We start from the raw sequence: 25754 nt of genomic DNA, 5'->3' as shown, positions 1-25754 counted from the left end.
TATGTATCAAGGTGTAATGGAAATATTTACCCAGAGTGTTCTAACACTAAGCAGAAATTCTGACTCTAGGAGATCAAGAATTCAGCTCCTGGGCTTCCCTGGTGGCGCAGTGGCTGAGAGTCCGCCTGCCGATGCAGGGGACACGGGTTCGTGCCCCGGTCCGGGAAGATCCCACATACCGCGAGCGGCTGGGCCCGTGAGCCATGGCCGCTGAGCCTGCGCGTCCGGAGCCTGTGCTCCGCAACAGGAGAGGCCACAGCAGTGAGAGGCCCGTGTACCACAAAAAAAAAAAAAAAAAAAAAAAAAAAAAAGAATTCAGCTCCTTTCTCTCTTTGTCAGCTTGAATTCTCTTATTCTTTAACATGATAACTTCTACTTTCCTTAAGAAATAATTTTCCGTATTGACTGATATGGCATAAGTGAATCTGCATTACTTATAGGAAATCTGATAGTATGTGCTCCACCTACTAACCTGATAGTAATACACAGTGCCCCGCAGTGACGGAAACTCATCAGCATATTGCAGAGAAACTGGTGTTAAAATTCAGCAAGTCTAATAAAAATTCATTAGATTAAACAATAAAAATGAAAATAATATTCAGTAAGAAACTAAACCTTAGTCTTTAAACCTCTCAGCAAGATTGATAAATTAGGATGACATGAGTAGGGAAGAAGCCACAGAAAAGAATGACATTAGTCAGATTCCCTTTCCACTAGAATTTTCACTTAAAAAATATTCAGTGAAAAATTTATGCACATGTACACAGGCATATCTGCCTGTGTACACACACACATACTTCCTCAAAACTCCAAATATTGTCCACATAAGTTTTTTATCTTTTGTTTGACAAAACATATATCCATCTTTTTTCAGTGCAGTCCTAAGTCTTGGGTAGCTTATATACTTGATAAGCATTTTAGATAGGGATGGCTTAAATATTTATATATGTCCATACCATTTATTCTCCCATGTATTTAACATAAATCTTATTTTTGAAATTAATTCCTTTTGCTCCAGCTACCTTTTTTTTTTTTCCCGTGATGTCTAGTTTTTTCAGCAACTAGTTTTACTAATCAATTCTGCAAATTCTATTATCAGTTAAATTGCTAAGTAAGGTACTATGGATGATTGGCTCAAAAGTATCAGAAATATCACTATGATCAGAAAGTATGGCTCTAATTATATTCTTGACAGTCCAATCTTTATGTAAGAAAGGCTGTACCATATCTTCTATGATACAGGACCTTGCAGTATTTACCAAACAATTTAGGTGGATGGATGAGAAGGAGTTTAATTCAGAAATATCCATAACAGGCAAATTTTCCCTCTTCATTTCTCGTATTTCTAAAGGGTTCATTATTATTAGAATTAAAGCAAGGATACACCTTGCAATTTCTCTGGTTCCTTGGGTATTTATACATGGCTATAGCATTCGTATTGCCCCAGAGGGACTTTGTTTCTCAGGTTCCATTTATTGATAGAAATTTGGGAAAAAGATAACTAGGCAACTGTACTCATTCAGAGAACTAGGTAATCAGCCACCAAAGTTCAAATATTCTTGGATTGTTTGCATTTCTTGTGTTTTAAGAAATAATGATCAGTGTTCCATTTCTGGTATAACCAAGAACTCTTCTACAAGATCTAATCCTACTGCAGATAAGAATTATAAGCTCTGGGCAATTTTTTTAAAATAAATAATGGTGCTAAAAGTGAACAACAGCAGACAAATTCAGGAGTAAAATTTTGGAAATAAGGGGTAGCTCATACGAGTTTTATTTCTAAGGCTTTTTGTCAACGTTAGCTGCATACATAGCAGCTAAAATTTTGATAGAAAACCTAGGAATTTTGTGCCTTGAAGAGCCAGAGAACAGAATTTGAGGCAACTAACAGCTATTTAGAAGTGAGAGGGCACAGATGTAGAGAACAAATATATGGACACCAAGTGGGGAAAGTGGCAGGGGCATGGGTGGTGGTGGGATGAATTGAGAGATTGGGATTGACATATATACACTCATAGGTATAAAATAGATCACTAATAAGAACTTGCTGTATAAAAATAAATTAAATTAAAAAAATAAAAGTGAGAGGGATTCAATAAAGTTGAGAACTAGAGAAATAAATCCCTATATTTTGTGTATAAACTCTGCCTAAATTAGTTTCACTCCTGACCTACACATGCTTCTGATAGCCCTCAGATAAGGATAAAGAGACAAGACTAAACTGAGATTTGAGATACAAAATTTGGAATTGAATTCCTAGAAGTAAATCACCTGCTAAAATAACAAAATTTTAAATGTTTTCAAGTGAATAAAACAGAGTCCTCAGCCTTCACAGCGAATCAATGCTCAAAATGCAATCCAAAATTACTCTGCATATGAAGAACCAAAAAGATTTGACCCATTTTGAATAGAAAAGAATCCTGAGATAATCCATGTTACAATTAGCAGACAAGTATTTTTAATAGCAATTATAAAAATATTCAAGGATATAAGTGAAAGTATGCTCACAATGAAATAGAAGAGAAATAGAAACTATAAAAGGAAACAGATGGGCATTATTTACATGAAAAATACAATATCTGAACATTTTAAAGAAGAAACCCAACAAATAACATGGATGAGAGAAAGTCAGTGAACTTGGAGAGAAAAATTGAAAAAAAACAAAGCCTCAAGAGTATGTGGAACTAAATCAAAAGATCTAACATACATGTAATTGGAGTCCCAGCAGAAGACAAGAGAGAGAATTGAGCAGACAACGTATTTGCAGAAGTAATATCTATTATTGTCTTCATTTGGTGAAATATATAAATTTAAAGAGGAACGAAGTTTTGCAAACATCAAGCAGGATAATTATGAAGAAAACCATGCCCAAGGCACATCATAGTCAAAACACTAAATGCTAAATATAGACAAAATCTTGAAAAAAGACAAAGAAAAACAACACGTTACCTACAGAGGAACAATAACATGGATTTCTCCTCAGAAAATATACAGGTGAGGAAGCAGTGAACCAACATCTTGAAAGTTATTAAAGAAAAAAATGAATTCTATATGCCAAAAAATTATCCTTTAAGATAACCATTTTTAAATAAAGAAGAAAAACTAAGATAATTTATATCCAGCAGCCCAGCACTACAAGAAATGCTAAAGGAATTCTTCAGAACAGTTTAAAGAAAACATTACTACATTGTCCTGTGGGGCTTATATTTTCATGTGTATGTGATATATATGACAACTATAGCATAAAAGATGGCTGCACAATTTCTCCACTTTACATAAAATGGTATAATAACAACATTAAGTAGAATGAAAAATAAAGAATGTTTACTGTAATATTTACAGCAACCACTAAAAATAATGTAAAAAGTCAAGCCAAAAAAGCTGATACATTAAAATTAAATTCTAATGATTCTTAAATAATCCAAAAAAATGCAGGAAAGGAAGAACAAAAAAATAGAAGTAACAGACAGAAAACAAATACCCAAGGATATAAATCACAACTATGTCAATAATTACATTAACTATTAATGGACTAAGCACTCTAATTAAAAGTCAGTGATTATCAGAATGGATAAAGAAACAAGATTCAACTATCTGTTATCTACACGAGTTTCCCTTTAAATATAAAGACATAGATGAGTTGAAAGCAAATGGATGGGAAAAGGTTATGCCATGCTTACAGTATGCCTAAGGAGGTCAGAGTGGCTATGTTATTATCAGATGATCTAATTTTTAAGAGAAAAGTATTTCTAGAGGTAAACAGGGAAATTCTTATAGATAACAGATAATTGTTCATGTGCTTAATAACAGAACTTCAAAACATATGGAGAAATTGACGGAATTAAAGAGACAATTTCACACTTACCATTAGAGATTTTAACACCACTCTCTCAGGAATTAATAGAACACCTAGACAAAAACAAAAATCAATAGGTTGTTTTAGTAACAGTGTCACCCACCTTGCCCTAACTGATATTTATAGAACACTGCACCCAACGACTAGAGAAACATATTCTTTTCACGAGCACTTAGTATGTTCACCAAGACAGAAATTATGCAAGAAAATAAAGCAAATCCCGATTAATTTAATTAAATCATGCAGAGTATGTTCTCTGGCCACAAGAGGTGTAATTATAAATCAAAAACCATAAAATATCTAGGAGAACCACAAATCTTTTCAAATTAAACAAGACACTTCTAAATAACCCATGGGTCAGAAGAGAAGGCAAAAATTAAATTTAGTAGTATTTCAAACTGAATGATAATGATTAAGCATATCAAAATTTGTGGTATACAGGTTAATCAGTGCTAAAGGAAATTACAGTTTAAAGTGCTTATATTAGAGAGGAAATAATAATCACTCTATATCAGAGATAAAGGAGAACTCCAACAGAATGAGATGAATTTTAAAACTAGTATTTGATTGAAGTAAGAAATCTAGAAAGACCAGATTCCACGTGGTGGAAATCAAGATAGCATCTGAACCCTATGGCCGAAATTCAAACAAGGGTATAAAATTGATCCAGTCCTCCTTTACCTGCAGCATACTTGCCATGGTCATAAGAGATATATCAGTATATATCATACTTGCCATGGTCATAAGAGATATATCAGATATATCATAGGATACTAAAAGGATTTTAGTTTTCTTTTTCATTTTTTTCTCCTTTGGAGGTCAGTGTTAGTGACCCTGGGAACCACTGCAAGAAAAGGCTGTAACCAAAGAAACAAAATCTCAAGAAGAATAAATCATAAACTGCTTTTAGACTTGATTTTTCTGACTTGGAAATCTTATCTCTGTAATATTTATTTGCTCAAGTAATACGTGTTGACAATTTTGTACATTTTATTACCGGATGGTCTTTTCATAAATGAGTATTTTTTGTATTCCTCATTTGCTTATATTCTAAGAAATTAGCATGTAAAAAAATAAAATGGGGCTAACTGGGAGAGGGTAAGGTGGATCATAGTTAACAGTTCCTTTAATAGTAGGCTTATTTTATATTTGCTCTAAATGTTTTACATGTATTACTTAATCATTACACACACACACACACACACACACACACACACAGAAAGCCTGTAATACTATAAAGTTAGGTAATATAAGCCTCCTAAATTTTACACATGAGGAAACTGAGGAAGAGATTTAAAAGGGACTTGCCCAAGAATACATAAATATTAGACAGTACCATTGAAATTTGCTCTCGGACAGTTTAGTTCAGAGACCATATTTTAACCACTATAATATTATATTAAAGGGATGACTGTCATAAGTTTTGACATTCTGTGACGAGCAAGACAGTAACATTCAACTATTGGCCTCAATAAACCGAACCAATAAACCAGATCTCAAATTCCTCTGTTTAGAAAATCTGTTTTAAGTCTTGGGATGAGTGACCCCACCCCCTACATTGATTTCTTTCCCACCAAAAAGAATTGAGTTATTTCAGTAAATGGTTAGTAAATACCTGAGTGCATAAAATTCTATCATTCTCAAAACAATAATCAGTATATCATTTATCTAGATTTTTCATTTGATTGCTTATTTAACTATTTTGCATTTCTGATTTTGCATTCATACACAGAAGAGTGAACCATGGTAATATAAATATAAAGAGTCTTCTTGTAATGGACTCACAAAAATTTTGTGGGAAAGGAAGCTGAAGATATTAGACACAAATTATGGTTTAAAAATCATTGGTTAATTTATTCTGTTAATCCTATAGTTCTAAATAAAAGTTTCAATATATAAAGCACAATGATAATAATGGAAATGGAAATACAAGAAGCATTTCTAACAGTGACATTGAACAATATGCATTATTTTATTCATGACCAGCATGAATCTTTTTAGTGCTTATTTCATACTGATTCTTACTGTGAACAGAGAAAAGTCTACCAGAAGCAAATGAAGACAAATTACAGAAGCACATATATTTAAATGCCAAAGCCTACTGCAAAGTTATTTTCCCGAAGTGAAAATCTATAACACCTTCACAATGTATGCAGTTTTAAACTGTCTTTGTTTTAATATGACATAGTGGATTATTTTGACCCATGTGTTTCATTAAATCCAATTGCCTTTGATATTTCAGATTGCAAGATTTCACTTAGGACTATTTGACCTTATACTAGTTTATGTTCTTGAATATACTTATACATACTGAATCATGGTAAACTATATAATTTGATATTTAAAAAATGTTTTTTTTCTGTCATAAACCCCTCCAGAATCTTATTAACCATAGCAGACCTTCTTTGCTTTTTTGTATATGATTGTTCATATGCTTTTGAAGCAACTTCTTCTGCTACATAGCATTCAAAAGCATGCGGCCAAGTAAGTGATAGGCAAATATTTTGGAAATTGCTTGTTAAGGGTGGGGGAAGTCCCTGATTAACAAAAGAACTTTCGAAGACATTCCAGTAGCCAAGTTCAATTTCAAGTAAAGTGACTGAAGTGCCCAAAATACCAAAACATTTCTTTGCTGATACTGTCTGTTCTGTCTTAGAGTGGGATTTACCTGCTACATTTTCTGTTATCAGTATCCAGCCATCTTCCCTCCCATTTCCTCTCTGGGCAGTTTGCTGGCCCAGCTCAATTAAAGGACAAATCCATTGCAGTCTGCAGTGTAGGAATTATAATGAAGTCAGCTGTCAAACTCCTATCTCGCAGCTGCCCCTCTGTGGGTAATCTGATGGCCACTTGTCAGCTGTTTCACCCAGTCAAACACAGACAATGGGTCTCTGATGGCCTGCTTTATTCTAATCAATCTACACAGAGGCAGATGTTGAAATCCCAGCAGGAAAAGGTGTAATTTGATTTAGCATTCAGAACTGCCTTCTCCTATTGATAGATCCCATCTCTCTGAACTCGATATCCTTTTGCAACTATGGGGCAGGTAATTTTGTGTTTATTTATTTTCCTCATTCTGTCATTAAAAATAATGCTTTAGAATGTTATTTCAGAGTGTAGGACATCGCCCAATGAAACACAACAGAATACCGTAAATTAACTGGTCTCTCAAGGTGGAAGGAATCTAAATGACTTAGGTTTTGAAGGAGATGTCTCTAATTTTCTCAATTTTCTAAAGTGAGCCAGAAGAACCAGTGAGCTATTCATTCACTTTTGCATGGTTCTTTATTCTCTGTCAACCAGAGTTGATATTAGAAAGAAAAAAAATAGACTTTTTTCTTAGAATAATTAGGCAGAAAACATAAAGCAAGGCTGTATTAAGAGAAATAAAAATAATACCAATTATAATCTGATTAATACCAATTATCTGTTTTCCATTCTCCAACCACAAAGATTGTAGTGAAGTTACCTGTTTTCTTAATGAAGGATTTATCTTTTTTAAACAATAACTTAAATCAACATACACACTATTAATTGTACCCAAACTTTAAAAAACGTGATTTTGATTATGCAATTACTACCTCTGTCACTCTCTGTCTACAGCCATTGTATTTCCTGACTTCTCAAATAAGATACACATATCTAGGAAAATCTAGCTTCACACAATATGGTTTGTCTTTTTAGTACTGAATATCTACAATTTCCATTTCTTTTTTTTTAAACTTTTTATTTTATATTGGAGTATAGCTGATAACAATGTTGTGATAGTTTCAGGTGCACAGCAAAGCGACTCAGCCATACATGTACATGTATCCTTTCTTCCCCAGACTCCCTACAATTTCCATTTCTAATGCCTTTCTTAAGGTGGTGAATTCTTCTTAATGTTACTAAAATATTGACTGCATGGAAGTAATTATTTATTAAAGACATGATCGTAAAATAGACTGGGGAAGCCAGGCCATTTATCTTAATATCTGCTTTAAAATGGGAATAGGAATATTTGTGATTTCATATTTGTGTTCTTTTATATTGAGAATGAATGCCTTCCCTAACCCAAGCCCTGCTATTAATTTATTAAATCAACTTCAAGCATTTTGTTTAGATTAATTTTTTTTATTTATTTTTTTGCAGTACGTGGGCCTCTCACTGTTGTGGCCTCTCCCGTTGCGGAGCACAGGCTCTGGACGCACAGGCTCAGCGGCCATGGCTCACGGGCACAGCCGCTCCGCGACATGTGGGATCTTCCCGGACCAGGGCACGAACCGGTGTCCCCTGCATCGGCAGGCGGACTCTCAACCACTGCGCCACCAGGGAAGCCCAAGATAATTTTGACTCAAGTTGTCAAAATGTAAACTTTATTTTTATTAGGTCTTTAAAAGTCAACATAGTATTGAAATTCTGATGTACAAAAGGAGTATTTTTCCCACATATCAAGTTGCTGAAAGACATTTTTCAGTGACTTGGTATTAACTGTGCAGTGGTTTTTATAATTAAAACATCAATATCTAAGAACAGAATAATATTCTAGAATGAAGCTCACCCCCAAGTATTTCAATTGCTGATACTGAAAGAAATACAGAGAGATACTGTAAAATTGTAAGAAAATAGGGCCAAATCTTTGGTGACAAAACATTCAGTGACATTTAATAAGAAAAATCACAGCTAGTACTAGACAAAATGAGCTATTACAGAAAGCAGTGTGATTTACAAATTTGGAATTCAATACTACAGGTCTTCTCATCTTAAAATAGTTTCAACTAATGCTTTACTATGTTTGAAGATCAAGATGGTGTGTGTGTGTTTACATCAAACTTTAAGAATGACAAAAGTTTGACGTCAAAAGAGAAAATGAGAATGTAAGCATTCTGCCATTCCTGGTAAAATAACTATGTGTCTGGCCCTGAGCACAGTTCTGAGGTTGCTTTGTTCTAAGAGAAGAGTAGGCTGTCATAAAATAAGAAAGAAAACTTATGACTGCCTTTGGGTTTGTGTATGAAAATGGTGGTGGCAGGATGAGGGAAGGGGGTCTGGTCCCATAATTTTTGTGTATTATCCTAACCTTGGGAAAAAAAAAAGGAGATTCTTTGAGATAACTGCCCCCTGAAACACACACAAAATTATATAACGCCTTCGCTTTGGAAAATTTATATATTTAAAAAATATCTAGGCAGCTCAACTTTCTTCTATGTGCATGGTTCTCAAGGTTTGTTTGGGACTCCTGAGAATTCTCAAGATCCTTTTAGGGTGCCTGTGAGGTCAAAACTATTTTCATAGCAACACTAAAGTGCTATTAGTCCTTGTCACTCTAATTTCCCATGAGTAACAGGAGGAGTTTTCTAGATAGCTAATGAAATGTACACTGTGTATTCTGTTTTTAAAATTCTTCAGTTTTAAGTTCGAATATAGTAAATACCAGTGGATATAACCCAAACAAAAGCTGTTTGGTATTCTCGATAATGTTGAAGAGTACTGCTAGGGACTGAATTGTGTCCCCCCCTCATAATTCATATGTTGCAGCTTACCCCCCAATGTGACTGTATTTGGAGATAAAGCTTTTTAGAGAGTAATTAAGGTTAACTGAGCTCCTAAGGGTAGGGTCCTAATCTAACAGTATTAGTGGCCTTGTTAGAAGAGGGAGAGAGCTTTCTTTCTACACACACACACCCCCCCCCCCAAGGAAAGGCCATGTGAGGTCACAAGGAGAAAAAGCCATCTACAAACCAAAAGAAAGCCCTCACCAGAACCTAACCATGCTGGCACCCTGACCTCGTACTTCCAGTCTACAGAAATGTGAGAAAATACATTGCTGTTGTTTAAGCCACCAAGTCTGAGGTATTTTGTTATGACATCCTGAGCAGACTAAGTGTAAAGTGGTCTTGAAACCCAAAATCCTGAGAAATGCTGATCTATATTAATAAAGATATGATATTGGAGCCCCCTCTAGGCTCAAAGGAGAAAACCCAAATCCATGACTTTCGTTGCAATTATGTCTTTGAACAAAATGGGTAACATGTTGTGCTGACAAGTGTTTTAAAATCCTGGAGTCCTTTTGCCATAACAACGTTATTATGAGAGAAATACTTAATAGTTCCCCACTACTCTAAAATTCTTGACTCTGTATTCAAAGCCCTATGCTTTGGGGCCTCTATCTACTCAGTCAACAGTATTTTCTACTTTCCCTCAGCATTAAACCTCTTCTTTTTAGAAAGTAAATCTCAAATTCCCTTGGGTACACATTGCTCATACTAGTCTCTGTCCTTGTCTCATACAATATTCTCACTGTCTGTGTCAGATCTTATCTTTTCAATTTGAAGAACTTTCTTCACTACCATCCATTATGTGGATAATCACAAGTTTTATTCTGAGGAACTCAGGAGTCACAGCACTAAGCATGGAAAGGAGATATCTTCCATATTTCATATAGACACTATTTTGGGGAAAAAAGAATCTGAGAAGGTGCATCTTTTTCACCAATTTACTATGTATCATACATAGCTTTAAAGTACTACTCCTTGAAATCTAAAACATGTTCTCTCAAAAGTACACAGGCACAATTGGGAAAGTTTTTTAAAATGTATGCCTTTCCCTTTTGCATATATGTCAATTTTCTCCACAGTAAAGCTTATACCGTCCCTCTGCTTGAAGTGGTGAGAATAAGACTATGCAAAGTAAGGTATTCAAATTTGCAGTAAAATAATGAAATTGAATCCCAGAATTCATAAAGGTCAAGAAAAGACTGTCCAAATTGTTTTATTTCCTCTGTGTTATTACACTGTGAGGATAATTTTGTTGCACTGTTGCTACATAACCTAGGTTCTCCCATGATTTCGTTCACAGTATATCACTGGACTTACCTGAGGATTCAGTGAAGAAAGCCTGACCATGGCTTACCATAATGATGAATTTGATACTGGTAAACACTCATTTTAAAAAAGCATTCAGTTAATAAATTTAAATTTTAGAACATCTCACTTCACCTCATTTTTTCTAGATTTTAATTCCTTGTCTATTATGTATTGCAGACATCTCTGAGATAGAGGCCCAAGGTTGAAGTTAAAAGCAAATTTTGACTTTGTCATGATTATGGGGGTGGAAATAGAGGGGATACCAAGAAATTTGTTTTATCTGGATAATAAGGTCTTTCACTAGAGGATGTGACACCACATACACACACACACACACATACACACACAATTAAAGGTGAATTTTGCTGCTGTTTAAATGGTATCATGCAAATGGATCAACTAAATATATTCATTTCAATTTAATTTATCCAGAAATAAAGTAATCCTGAAAAAACTGAGTAGATCATTTCTCCCATCAGAATGGACACCTATACAAGGTTGGATAAAATAATAACTAACATTTATAATATGCTTTCTAATGCAAGAATTTCAAGAAGTTTTCATCATTTCCCTTATTTAATCCTAACAAGAATCTGATGCTTTACGAGGCTAAGCCCAAGGACTGGGTTCAAACCTCAGCTCTTCTACTTACTGGGCCAGTAATCTTAGACAAGAGTATTTAACTTCTCAATGCCTCAATTTTGTTTTCTATAAAGTAGGATAATAATGATAATAACCCTGACTTCATTGTGTAGTTGAGAATATTAAATAAATTACTATATCTAAAGAGCTTAAAGCACTACGTAGCTCACAATAACCTCGATAAGAACATTAGCTCTTATTTTCTCATTTTACTAATAAGAATTTGAGCCTTGAAGGGGTTAATTAACTTATCAAAGTCTGCAACTGGTAAATAAATAAATCCTGGAGATCTAATACACAATACAGTGATTATAGACAACAAAACTCTTCTATAAACATTAAACTTACTAAGAGACTGGATCCTAATTGTGCCTACCACTAGAAGAAATGATAATTATTGATGCAATAGAGGTGTTAGCTAATGCTATAATGGTAATCAGATTGCAATATAAAAGTATCAAATCAATATGTTGTACACCTTAAACCTGTACAATGTTACATGCCAATGTTACATGCCAATACCTCAATAAAAATACTAAACTCATGTGCTTGAATTGGAATTCAAATCCAGACAGTCTAATTCCACAATTCATGTTTATTCTCTGACACCTCTATTCTAAAGAGCCTTCCAGAAGTGAAACAGAAAGAGGGGAAAAGTTAGAAAAGCGCTCTTACTTAAGGAGTCATCAGAAAGGGTCAAAAACAAAATTCAGCCACAGGTGTGTGACATTTCAATCTCTCAAGAATTCAGTGAGTCAAAGCAAGTATTATTCTTCTCATCTCACAGATCATGAAACTGAAACTAAAAATTATTCACAACTTGCTGAATGTCAAATGTTAATAGATAAATCTCACCTAAAACCTGATGGGAAATTCAGGACTATAAATACGTCAATAAACTTTTTTCTGTGAAGGACCAGGAAACAAACATTTTAAAATTCCCAAGCCAGGACAGATAGTCTCTGTTCCAACTACTCAACTCTGAGTTTATAGCACCAAAAACAGCCATACATAATATATAAAATAAATAGGCATGCGTGTATTCCAATAAAGTTCTATTTGCAAAAACAGGCAGCATGCAAGATTTGACCTTCAGGTTGCAGTGTGCTGATGTCTTATCTAGAAAATGATTGATGTTAATTCCTTACCAACCGTGACATATAATAAGTTCTCATTCAATACATGTGAACGGACATATTAAGGTTAAGTAAAATGTGATGAGAATAGCCTTATTGTATACTTGGTGAATATTTATTGAACACCTACTACGTGACAGGCACTTTTCTAGGTGGTGAGAAAAAAATGGTAAAAAGATGACAAGGTTCTTGTTCTGGTGGAATTCATAATATGAACGCTCCTATTAGATAAGTAAATTAAACACATGCAAGCTAATTACAAAGCAGAATAAATGAGTGCTATGGAGGAAGTAAACATAATGATGTATTAGAGAATAATTGAGTGGGTGGGGGAGTTTTGCAGATGGGGTATTTTGGGTATTGTAGTGAGGGAAATACTCTGTAAGGAGGTCAACTGTGAGCTGAGACAAGAAGACCAAGTACCAAAGGAAGAACCATCTAGGCAACACAATCCTTGGCAGAAAAAACCCTTGGTATGCTCAAGTTACAGAAAGGAAGTCTGTGTGAGTGGATAGCAGGAAAAGTGGTGAGAGCAATACAAGATACATGGGAAAAGGAATATTCTGAAGTGCCATGTTGGAACTTTGTGTTTTATTCTACGGACATGAGAAGTCATCAAAGAGATTTAAGTTGGAGACCAGTATGTTCTGAATTTTGTTAAAAGCTCACTGTGGTTTCGTAAGAATAATGGCTGGAGGGAAGGTCATGGTCAGATATGGATGACCAATAGTAGGATTTGCAGAAGCTTAGGTGAGACAGGAGGATGGCATGGACTGGAGAATAAGAAGAGTGGACAAACCTGAGACTTATTTAGGAGGTAAATTTCACTCTTTCTAAAGGGATTCATGGGAAATCTTTTGGATAGAGAAAGTCAGCAAATGGTGGTGTTATTTACTGAAGTGAGGCAGGAAATACTTAGGGAGGTTATAGATGCAAGAGTTTAGTTTGGTAAATGGTAAGTTTGTGATGATTATTGGACATCCAAATAGAGTTGTCCAATAAACAGTTGGGAAATTGAGTCTGAAACTCAGGGAAGAGGTCAGAGCTGGAAATAGAGATTTAGAAGTAAGAAGTCTTTTCAGATAATATTCAAAGCCATGAGGCAGGAGGGAATATAGAACAATAAAGAGGATCTATTCCAGAGCCCTGGGGACAGTACAACAATTAAGTAATATTTGCGGGGGGGGGGGGGGCTCTGGTTCAAAATGGCGATATAGGAGGGTCCTGGGTTCACTCCTTCCACAGATGTACCAAATCTGCAGCTACATTTGCAACAACTTCCTCTGAAAATAAAATCTAAAAACAGTCTGAGCAATTTCTACACAACAGGCAAACGAGAGAAGGCCCACCTCCAGGGTGATAAGAGAGTTGGGGACACGATCTCGCCATAAACCCCATCCCCCCACAGACAATCCGGAGGAAACTCAAAACCTGTAGCTTCTCCCTAAGGAGTGAAGGGTTTGAACCCCACACTGGGCATCCCAACTTTTAAGACCCAAACCTGAGACACAAACCCTCAAAACATCTAGCTTTGGAAACCAATGAGGCTTGTGTCCACAAGACTACAGCAAACTGAGAAATGACTTGTTTGTGGCTTCACCCATCCCAGGACCCAGTACAGAGGCAGCTGCTCCAGAGGTGTCCAGACTTGGTATGAATAAGGCTCATGTGCTAATCTTAAACCATCGGCAAAGGGCAGGCATCTAATTTAGCTCATGTCTGGGACCTGCTGGCTGGTGGGCACCATCTTCATGGCCTCCCTCTGCCGTGCTTCAAGGCACCACTATTTCCCAGAGGGGAGCTTTTACAAGTGTCTGGTGCACAGGTTTTCTGAGGCTACCACTCAGGGGATGCCCTTGATGACCTGGCTCTGTAGGCAGGAGTGTGGGGCGGAGTGTTTGCAAATCCTGAGGTCCACAAACTGTAACAATCAGAGAAACAGGTTTTGGCCAACTACCACCTCCAGGGCACTGCACAGAGAGCAGAGTGAAACACACCCCCAGTCTTTCTGTGAAAGAGGCCTCTTTGCATGGCACATGTCTAGGGATCTACAGAAGTGCTCTCAGGGAGCGGAGGCTGGGAGATGCAGCCTCTGAGCTCTCCCCCACTTTGCTCCATTTAGCCAGTATCTCCCAGAAAGGAGCTTACACCCTTGTCCGGCTCCTCAATGTTTGCAGCTGCTGCCAGGGAATAGCCCCTTACTGTCTCGCTCTGGTGGCCAGTGGGCTTTGCACTCATGGGTCCCACAGGACCGTAACCAATGGAGAAAGAGTTCTTAAATGGCTACCCCCCAGGGCCCAGCAAGAAGCGACAGACCCAAGAACTCAGTCTTTCTGTGAAAATAGCCCTGTAGCTTATCAGAGCTGCAGCCTGAGGGGCAGGCTTCTTATTAAACAAAAGTTGCAGGGCTGACTGTAGTCCTTTCCAGAGATCTCAGGGCAGGAACTATCTTTGTTCTCTCCCCCAGACACACTCCAGAGCACCAGTATCTCCTGGAGGGGAGCTTTTTCGTGCATCCGGTAGCCCAGGTTTTGTGGCCACCACACAGAGGACACCTCCAGATCATCAGGCTCTGGTGGCCAGCACGGCTCACGCTTGCAGTCCCAGAAGACTGTTTATATTTGCATACTTTACGAGTTGCTGCCTGAGGGTCTGGCAGCTTCCAGAGACAACCAGGGCAAGGTTGGACCACCAGGTTCATCTACAGGAGGCCATTCCTCCAAGACTGGGAGACATGCTTATTTTGTCTAATACATAAAAACCAACACAGAGAGTCAAGAAAAATGAGGAACCAGAGGAATATGTTCCAGAGGAAAGATGGAGATAAAGCCTCAGGAAAAAAAAAAAAAAAAACATAATGAAACAGGAATAAGTAATCTAAGAAATATTTTGAGAAAAAACATTAGCTAAGGAGATGGAGAAGGAGATGCTGGAGAAGTAAGAGGGAAGCCAAGAAAGAATGTTTTCATGAAAGACAAAGACAGAAGTGTGTCATGAAAAAGGAATCAGCCCCTATGGCAAAAGCTGCTGAGAGGCCGTGCCCAATAAGCATAATGAAATATATAGTTCAATTATGAACCTTAATGGTCTTTGATATCCTTGAGAAGAACACTGGTATAGTGGCCGTTGGAAAGTATGGGAGAGAGAATGGAAGATAAGGAAGTGAATTCAGAAATTCTCTGTAAATAGGGAATTGGCATGTGAAAGGAGGATGCTACAGTCAAGGTTGGTTTGTTTACTTTATGATGGGAAACGCTGCAGCATGTGTGTATGATGATGAGAATGATCCAGTAGAGAAAGGAACATTAATGACACAGATGAGTGGATCCCAGGGCAGAGACTATATAGAAATAATGGTACGGCATATAGAATAAGCTACATTTAGAACACAGCATACAAGTTTCTTTTTTTTTTTAAAGCTATTTTGAAGTTTATATTTCAAAATTTGGGATGAGTGAGAGAAACAGAAGAAAAAAGGTTGATTTGTACAATATTTTAAAATAAATACTATTAAGGTTCAAACCGTGGGCTAATGGAGTTCTAACCAAGAGAATAACAGCCTTACATGCTTGAATGAGAAAATAAAAATAATTTGTTACTAACATAACACATACTGCCACATTATATTACCTGCCAAGTAATTTTTCAAGGTACTATAAAATCAATTTGTTTCCTAAGTAAGCTAGACATCATCTTCCTTCACAAACACAAATGGTGTTCATACGTTTATATATATTTTTTATATCATGGCATAGACAAACACAGGTCACATCAATATTTGAATTAGGACAGATTTGTGGAAAATATTCAGAGCCACTTAAATGCTTCATAAGGAGGACATTATGCCAATATAAATTACAATTATGGAGATGATCAATATTTATGTTGCCTCTGCCAATCGCCTGCCTACATTCTGTGGCATTCGGGCTTATTTATAAGAATTGCTGTCTGCAGCAGGCTACTGAGTGAATCACAATCATAATATCATGACATTAATGCAGGCTGAGTGATGATCGGTTTTCACTTCAGTGATGATAGAGCTGTGGATGGCCCAGTTTCAACAAGCAGGGGAAACTCATTATCTTTATTTATCAGATGTCGTATGTTGTTGTCACCTTTCTATGTGAAAACTCTGCTTTCCAGGTGAATTGGATATGAAGACAATTGAAAAATTGACAGGTAAGGTCTTTTTTGTTGTTGCTATTGCTGTTGTTTTATTTCTAACTAACTAGATAAGATACTGTTTGAGTTTTTATTTGTTCAAAAACCTATTTCAACTTGTTTGGTATAAAATCAGACCAGATATATTTTTAATATTGCTGACATTTGCCCTAAGACTGTGAAGGTGGGAAAGATCCAGAACCCAAGGTGGTGCCACCCTGTAGCCCTGGAGATGACACAGAAGTAGGGTCTAAAGAAGAAATCAGGTAGGGACTTGCACTAAGCCTAAATGGATGAAATCAGGCTTTCAGAGCCTCAGGGCAAACCAACCACAAACATATTTACTTGTTAAAGTTATGGAGTTAGGAGTGCTGATCGGGAAATCACTGAGAACATTATTTCCCTCAGGCTCTTCCCTCACACTTAGGTTGAAAATCCATCTATTGCTGGTAGCTGAAAGGACAGTGTATCCCATGCATACAGACATAATGTAGTGGAGAAAAAGCACAGGATTTAGCATCATAACACATAGATTTGAAAATCAGCTGCAGCTTTTTAGATGTGTGACATTGTATGTTGGATGTGGTCGCTCAATTTCTTCATGATTAAGAATCTCGGTTTCCTCATAATTAAGATGGGTATCATCATTATGCATTAGCATAAAGGTATACACCTAAGAGATAATGAGGGTTCAGGTCCCAGACCACCACAATAAAGCAAATATCGTAATAGTCACGCCAATATTTTGGTTTCCCAGGCATATTAAAATTATGCTTACACTGTAGTGTAGTGTACATACCTTAATTAAAAATGCTAACCATCATCTGAGTGCATCATAATTTTTTTGCAAAGGTAATATCAAAGGTCAGTGATCATCATAACAAACATGATAATAATGAAAAAGTTTGACATATGAATATTAGCAACATGTGACACGAAGTGAACAAATGCTGCTGGGAAAATGGCACCATTAGACTTGCTTGGCTCAGAGTTGCCACAAACCTTCAGTTTGTAAAAAAAAAAAAACAACACCTGTCTGTGAAGCCCGATAAAGTGAAGTGCAATAAAACGAGCTATGCCTGTACTTTCTATAACAGTTTAGGTTATAGATACACGCATTCTGCTTTCAAGTTTCAGCCCTGTCACAGACATGCTGCCTCACCTTGGAAGAGTCTCTTGATGTCTCTGAATTTCAGGCTGTTCAGTGTAAAAAGAGGATGAATATCACCTTGCTCACAGAGCTGCTGTTGTTGCAAAAGGCATAAAGAAAATAATGGATGCAAATTGCTGAGCTTTGTATCTTCTAGATACTTAAATCCTCAATAAATGTTCAGCATTCATTTCCCCCCCCCAATTCTACACATTTCTACCAGTCTAGAAGCTACCAATATAACCAGTATTTTCTCAAGCTTCTGAAGTGGACTCAATGAGATACTATAAAGTACTTTGATTAGAATATGAGGGAAGTGGGTATGGCTCCCACATACACACAATGAGCTGGTACAGACAGTGTATATGTGTTTTAAAAATAAATAAAATTTTCATGTCCATCAGCAGATGAATGGATAAAGATATGGTATATACACATACAATGGAATATTACTCAGCCTCATTAAGAATAAAATCTTGCCATTTGCAAGGACATGGTTGGAGGGTATTATATATAGTGTAATAAATCAGACAAAAACAAATACTGGATGTCTTCACTTATTTGTGGGATCTAAAAAACAAAACAAATGAACAAATATAACAAACAGAAACAGACTCACAGATACAGAGAACAAACTAGTGATTACCAGAAGGGAGAGGGTCGGGGGAGGGGCAAAATAGGTGAAGGAGATTAAGAGGTACAAACTACTAGGTATAAAATGTAATAAATAAGTTATAAGGATGTGATGTACAGCACAGGGACTATGTCAATATTTTATAACTTTGGGGTATAATCTGTAAAAATATCAAATTACTATATTGTACACTTTTAAAATGAATACTGCAAGCTAACTATACTTCAATAAAAAATAATAAATACAATTTTAAAAGGAATAAATTATATTTTTCTTACTTTTTAAATAATACATATTCGCTGTCGAAAAGCTTTGTCTTATCCATTTGGGTTTTGTTGTTTTGCATTATCTCTACTAATTTTCTGAGCTTAGCATTTTTATTCCCCCATTATTGAGTTTTTTCCCAACATTTGCCATTACAGTAAATATTATTGAGCATAAATTTCTATATATAGATAGACAGATAGAGTATACATATACATCTATGTATATACACCTGTTAAGGATGAATTCCTACAATGGACGTATTAGATCAAATATATAAATACTTTGAACATCATCAATCTGCCTTTTAGAGAAATGCCAGTATGGCTCCCCTACTAACCTCAGTGTATCTTTCAAGTTCAGACACAGACCTCCAGGGTCAGCTGTAGTCTAAATGTCCAGAACAAAGGGGAGAAAAAGTGGAATAGATGTATTTTAAATCATCTTTCCCTTTACTATCACTTCAGATTAATTTTAGCCATTTTTGTATACATAGATATGGGTTTTCTTCCATGTGATCCTGTTCACTTAAGTTTTGCTTGTCCGTTAGGGGATCATTGTTTCAAAAGAGTTGTTAGAAGTGTTGGTGAGAGATACTATCACATCTCTGCACCAGCCATAACTACTCCAACTTAAGGTCTTAAGAGTCTCTGGGAAGCCTTCCCTAGATAGTGGGCCAGTTGCCCCTCCTCAGTGCTCTCATGGAACCCTGGTTTACCCTACCATTTATACTGTCCTACAATGGTTTTCAGGGTTGGATTTTTCTATCAGTAGGTAAGCTTTGAGAAGACAGACACTATGCCTTTCTTGTTCACTGTTTTATCTCCAGGGTCTGTCATAAACAGTCTCTAAAATGACTGTAGAATGAAGGACAGAACAAATGAATCTCTACATTCATGCAGAATGAATACTTGAGGTTATATTTAAACACCTTTCATGTCTGGAAATGTGGAAGTGCAGATGTTAATAACTTGAAAGTCATACAGATAGTTAAGTGGTGATAGTCATTTGACAAGAGTGAATATATAATTACTTTTCATTGGAAAAATAAAATTATTTGACATATAATTTCAATTCAACTTTGAGAGGAAAAAAGTCCCTTTCTATAAAAAAAGAAAAAATAAATAAAATCTAGTTATATCTGATGCTTTCTTCAGCTATCTGGTTCATACTTCCTAAAATCTTCTTGGAAAAATATTAAATACCTGAATGCTGTTAGCTTCAACTTAGGTTCCTTAAAGAAATATCAAAATTTGTATTCTTTACATCAATTCCTACATCTCTATTATTAATTATTATGGAAGTGCAACCTAAATGCCCATCGACAGATGAATGAATAAAGATGTGGTACATATATACAATGGAATATTACGCAGCCATATAAAGGAATGAAATTGGGTCATTTGTAGAGATGTGGATGGGCCTAGAGACTGTCATACAGAGTGAAGTAACTCAGAAAGAGAAAAACAAATATATTAACGCATATATGTGGAACCCAGAAAAATGGTACAGATGAACCAGTTTGCAGGGCAGAAATAGAGACACAGATGTAGAGAACAAACATATGAACACCAAGGGGGAAAAGTGGGTGGGTTGGTGTGTGTGTGGGGTGGGATGAAGTTGGAATTGACGTGTATACACTAATATGTACAAAATAGATAACTAATAAGAACTTGCTGTATAAAAAATACATAAAATAAAATTTTAAAAAATTGTTAAGGAAGAGCCTGACTTCTCTAAATGGTTTGTATTTGTATGTATCATGGACTTTTATTTTTGTTTAGTTTGGTGATTTCAAAAAGGGAAATGATTTTTTTGAATTTTTGAATTTTATGTTATTTATTTTTTTATACAGCAAGTTCTTATTAGTCAACCATTTTATACACATAAGTGTATACATGTCAATCCCAATCTCCCAAATCATCACACCACCACCACCCCCCGCCACTTTCCCCCCTTGGTGTCCATACGTTTGTTCTCTACATCTGTGTCTCAATTACTGCCCTGCAAACCAGTTCATCTGTACCATTTTTCTAGGTTCCACATACATGTGTTAATATACATTTGTTTTTCTCTTTCTGACTTACTTCACTCTGTATGACAGTCTCTAGATCCATCCACGTCTCTACAAATGAGCCAATTTCGTTCCTTTATATGGCTGAGTAATATTCCATTGTATGTATGTACCACATCTTTTTTTTTTTTTTTAACCACATCTTCTTTATCCATTCGTCTGTCGATGGGCATTTAGGTTGCTTCCATGACCTGGCTATTGTAAATAGTGCTGCAATGAACATTGGGGTGCACGTGTCTTTCTGAATTATGGTTTTCTCTGGGTATATGCCCAGGAGTGGGATCGCTATGTCATATGGTAATTCTATTTTTAGTTTTTTAAGGACCTCCATACTGTTCTCCATAGTGGCTGTATCAATTTACATTCTCACCAACAGTGCAAGAGGGTTTCCTTTTCTCCACACCCTCTCCAGCATTTGTTTGTACATTTTCTGATGATGCCCATTCTAACTGGTGTGAGGTGATACCTCATTGTAGTTTTGATTTGCATTTCTCTAATGATTAGTGATGTTGAGCAGACTTTCATGTGTTTCTTGGCCATCTGTATGCCTTCTTTAGAGAAATGTCTATTTAGGTCTTCTGCCCATTTTTTGATTGGGTTTTTTTTTTCATACTGAGCTGCATGAGCTGTTTATATATTTTGGAGATTAACCCTTTCTCCGTTGATTCATTTGCAAATATTTTCTCCCATTCTGAGGGTTGTCTTTTCGCCTTGTTTATGGTTTCCTTTGCTGTGCAAAAGCTTTTAAGTGTCATTAGGTCCCATTTGTTTATTTTTGTTTTTATTTCCATTACTCTAGGAGGTGGATCAAAAAAGATCTTGCTGTGATTTATGTCAAAGAGTGTTCTTCCTATGTTTTCCTTTAAGAGTTTTATAGTGTCCAGTCTTACATTTAGGTCTCTAATCCATTTTGAGTTTATTTTTGTGTATGGTGTTAGGGAGTGTTCTACTTTCATTCTTTTACATGTAGCTGTCCAGTTTTCCCAGCACCACTTATTGAAGAGACTGTCTTTTCTCCATTGTATATCCTTGCCTCCTTTGTCATAGATTAGTTGACGATGGGTGCATGGGTTTATCTCTGGGCGTTCTATCTTGTTCCATTGATCTATGTTTCTGTTTTTGTGCCAGTACCATATTGTCTTGATTACTGTAGCTTTGTAGTATAGTCTGAAGTCAGGGAGTATGATTCCTCCAGCTCCATTTTTTTCCCTCAAGACTGCTTTGGCTATTCAGGGTCTTTTGTGTCTCCATACAAATTTTAAGATTGTTTGTTCTAGTTCTGTAAAAAATGCCACTGGTAATTTCATAGGGATTGCATTGAATCTGTAGATTGCTTTGGGTAGTAGAGTCATTTTCACAATATTGATTCTTCCAATCCAAGAACATGGTATATCTCTCCATTTGTTGGTATCATCTTTCTTTCATCAGTGTCTTATAGTTTTCTGCATACAGGTCTTTTGTCCCCCTAGGTAGGTTTATTCCTAGGCATTTTATTCTTTTTGTTGCAGTGGTAAATGGCAGTGTTTCCTTAATTTCTCTTTCTGATTTTTATCATTAGTGTATAGGAATGCAAGAGATTTCAGTGCGTTAATTTTGTATCCTGCAACTTTACCAAATTCATTGATTAGCTCTAGTAGTTTCCTGGTACCATCTTTAGGATTCTCTATGGATAGTATCATGTCATCTGCAAACAGTGACAGTTTTACTTCTTCTTTTCCAATTTGTATTCCTTTTATTTCTTTTTCTTCTCTAATTGCCATGGCTAGGACTTCCAAAACTCTGCTGAATAATAGTGGTGAGAGCGGACGTCCTTGTCTTGTTCCTGATCTTAGAGGAAATGCTCTCAGGTTTTCCACCATTGAGGATGATGTTTGCTGTGGGTTTGTCATATATGGCTTTTATTATGTTGAGGTAGGTTCCCTCTATGCCCACTTTCTGGAGAGTTTTTATCATAAATGGGTGACAAATTCTGTCAAAAACGTTTTCTGCATCTATTGAGATGATCATGGTTTTTATTCTTCAATTTGTTAATATGGTGTATCACATTGATTGATTTGCATATATTGAAGAATTCTTGCATCCCGGGGATAAATCCCACTTGATCGTGGTGTATGATCCTTTTAATGTGTTGTTGGATTCTGTTTGCTAGTATTTTGTTGATATTCTTAAAAAGACTCAGAAATCATGATTTTCTAAGCTTTCTATAATTACTTTATACATTTCAAGTTTATTTTCTTCTGAGAATGACTGAAAAAAATAAAAACAAACTAAAGCTATAAAAGAGACTCCAGATTCAATCTGTACTTTGATTCTTTAAAAGAGCAAGAAGGGAAATGTTTCTAAGCTCAAGGACTGTGAGTTTGTTAAAAGAAATTGTTTTGTTGGTTGAGCAATTAAAGTAAATACAGACACTTTTAACGAAAAGATGTAAAACTGATAAATATCTGACAAAACAAAAAAGCTAAGCAAAATAAACTTCTGTGTTTAGCAAAGCACTGAGTGGAACTGGCTTACTCTTGTAGTTATTGTAGAAGATTGGACATTGACATTTCACAGCAGGGAAGAACAATGAGGAAATTACTGAACTCAGGTTTGATTTGCCCTTGTAGTCTAACCTGAGATTCTTTGCCTTGGTTGGGCCAGATAATGCTGAAAACTTTTGACTCAATACCTCTTATTAGAAATCCAAATATAACTGTGAAATGAATTTCCTTATTTTCAAGGTCATTAGCAGAGTCGGATTGCTTCCTTTCACCTCATAATGTTAACAACAGTCAATAAGAAGTGTGAAAAGTATTCAATGATTAAAACTGCCAAAAGTTTACTGCTGAATTTATGATCATTCTAAGGCTCTCCTTTGTAGATGATGAAATTATTGTAAGGATAACATGGATAATTTAGGAAAAGTTCAAATATGAGTATTTAGAAAAAGAACATGATAAGTGAAAACTTTTTCTGTGATTATAATGGTGAATTTTAAAAATCCACATTGCCTTTTCCACCTTTTTATTTCAGCCGTGATGGCAGTAGGGAAAACCAAGACCCAGGTAACCCAAGACAGTTCCAGTCAAACATAAAATAGAGCAGGATCAAGAACAGAGACAGCCACAAAGGAAGAGAGATTCTGAAAACAGGAGAAACAGTGCAGAAATGGAATTCAAGATTTAATTTACAGGTCAACAGGAGGCTTGATCCGTACTTTAGATTCTCTAAAATATTGAAACAACTACTTTAACGGGGGGGGCGGGGAGGGATGCATTTGTTATTTACTTTTTAATTACACAAACAACCCATAATGACAAAAAAACTAGAACATACAGATAAGCATAAATCAGAAAATTGGTATCACCTGTTTCACATTTTGCAGTACAGACTTCTTTTATATAAAATGTATTTGAATATTTTTGCACAAAAGTGAGATAGTACTCTGGATATTGTTTTTTAACTTTCTTTTCCTTGTAATTAAAATACTTCTTTCTCTACTTCTTTCTGAGTCAGTACATGTACTTCTGTAACAATATTCCTAACAGCTTTATAGAATTAAATTATGCTTTTATGTTGTCATTTAAATTCAATTATTTACTGTTGTTTCTAATGTTTTGCTACTACAAACAAAGCTGTGATGAAGATTTGTGTACTTGGGGTCTGTACAATCCTATTTTAGGAAAAAAATTCTTCCATGTAGAATTGTTAGGTAAAAAGTTCTAATTATTATTATTTTTTTTTTTACTGCTTTTGATACTGTATTCCAAGTTGTTTTGCAGAAAGGTGGAGGTAATCTCCTGCAAAAACATGTATTAGCACAATTATCTTCACTTCCATCTCCAAAACCTAAGCACACTGGGCATGCAGCATTTTTTAAATTTCCAATTTGATATACATGTGATCTTTCAGGGATTTAACCTGCAATATTTGACTTCTAGTGAATCTGAACATGTGAATATTTTTTAAATACACATTCATAACATATTCATTTGTATGCTACCTCCTCCTAAGACTGGTGATTAGCCCAGTCATATTGTTATCATAGTAATAACAGAGGTACAAGAAAGCAAGAAAAACACTCAAGACTTCTTGAGGTCTAGGCTGAGCATTAGCAAACCATCAAGTCTGTGTCATTCTATTTGGGAGGGCATGTCATATTCCTAAAATCAAAGCCTACTCACAAAGGGAGGTCATCAAGACATTTCTGGGCAGAAGACACGTACTGGGAAAGAAGAATTAGAGCTAACAATCTCATCTACCTCATTAATTGTACTGGTTGTGTGTTTCATGGAGTTCGATGCTCTTATCACTATCCTTTTGAACAGATCCCGCACATAAATTGGAGGTAGGAAATCCACACATCACCAGGGGCCAGAAGTGGCAGAAGCTATGAAGCACTTTGGAAGCAGTAGTGCCCACAGCCAGCTGAAATGTCAGGTCTAAGGGCAAATTGAACTTAATTTTTGAATGTTATTTCTTATTTAAATTTATAATAGCTTAAATATATTCTTTTTTTAAAAACATCTTTATTGGAGTATAATTACTTTACAATGGTGTGTTAGTTTCTGCTTTATAACAAAGTGAATCAGCTATACGTATACATATACCCCCATATCTCCTCCACAAACCCTATGCTGCCCAAATTAAACATCTCTGTGGGTGGATTTGATTTGGTCCCTAGTTTGAGACCCTGATCAAACTAAATACCTTATTTTACTGTACCCAAATATGCCTACAGTGGTGTTTCTTGGCAGACACAATGGTAGAATTCACTTGTTTTTACCCAAAATTCAGTGACTTTTCTTAAGTACTTTATTAAAATGTAGCAAAATTTACTGTATGCCTTTTGCAAATACAGTGAAAATTGAGACTAATCCAAGAGTCATCACTTCTTGGATTCCAATATATTTTAACATGTTCTTTGATAAGAATCCAGCACACAATGTAATTTTTTTAAAAAAATCACTGAAACTTGTAGTGTCTCCTCTTAGCGACTTGGAAGCAAGT

At 35.8% G+C, this 25754-nt stretch overlaps 1 long non-coding RNA gene across 3 annotated transcripts in view; it reads right to left on the bottom strand.

Moving 5' to 3' along the window:
* The window catches only part of LOC114906978, a 586545-nt gene that overhangs the window by 37865 nt on the left and 522926 nt on the right, over positions 1–25754 (bottom strand). For all 3 annotated transcript variants that reach the window (XR_003796584.1, XR_003796586.1, XR_003796585.1), the window contains one exon: positions 3866–3909. This is a non-coding gene — a long non-coding RNA (uncharacterized LOC114906978). The remainder of the gene's footprint in view (positions 1–3865; positions 3910–25754) is intronic.

Source organism: Monodon monoceros, unplaced genomic scaffold (genome assembly GCF_005190385.1).
Source record: "Monodon monoceros isolate NGI ecotype Baffin Bay Population unplaced genomic scaffold, NGI_Narwhal_1 Super_Scaffold_3, whole genome shotgun sequence".
Classification (NCBI taxonomy): Eukaryota; Metazoa; Chordata; class Mammalia; order Artiodactyla; family Monodontidae; genus Monodon; species Monodon monoceros.
The sequence above is the reverse complement of the archived record's forward strand: the minus strand, read 5'-3'. Positions and strand labels throughout refer to the sequence as shown.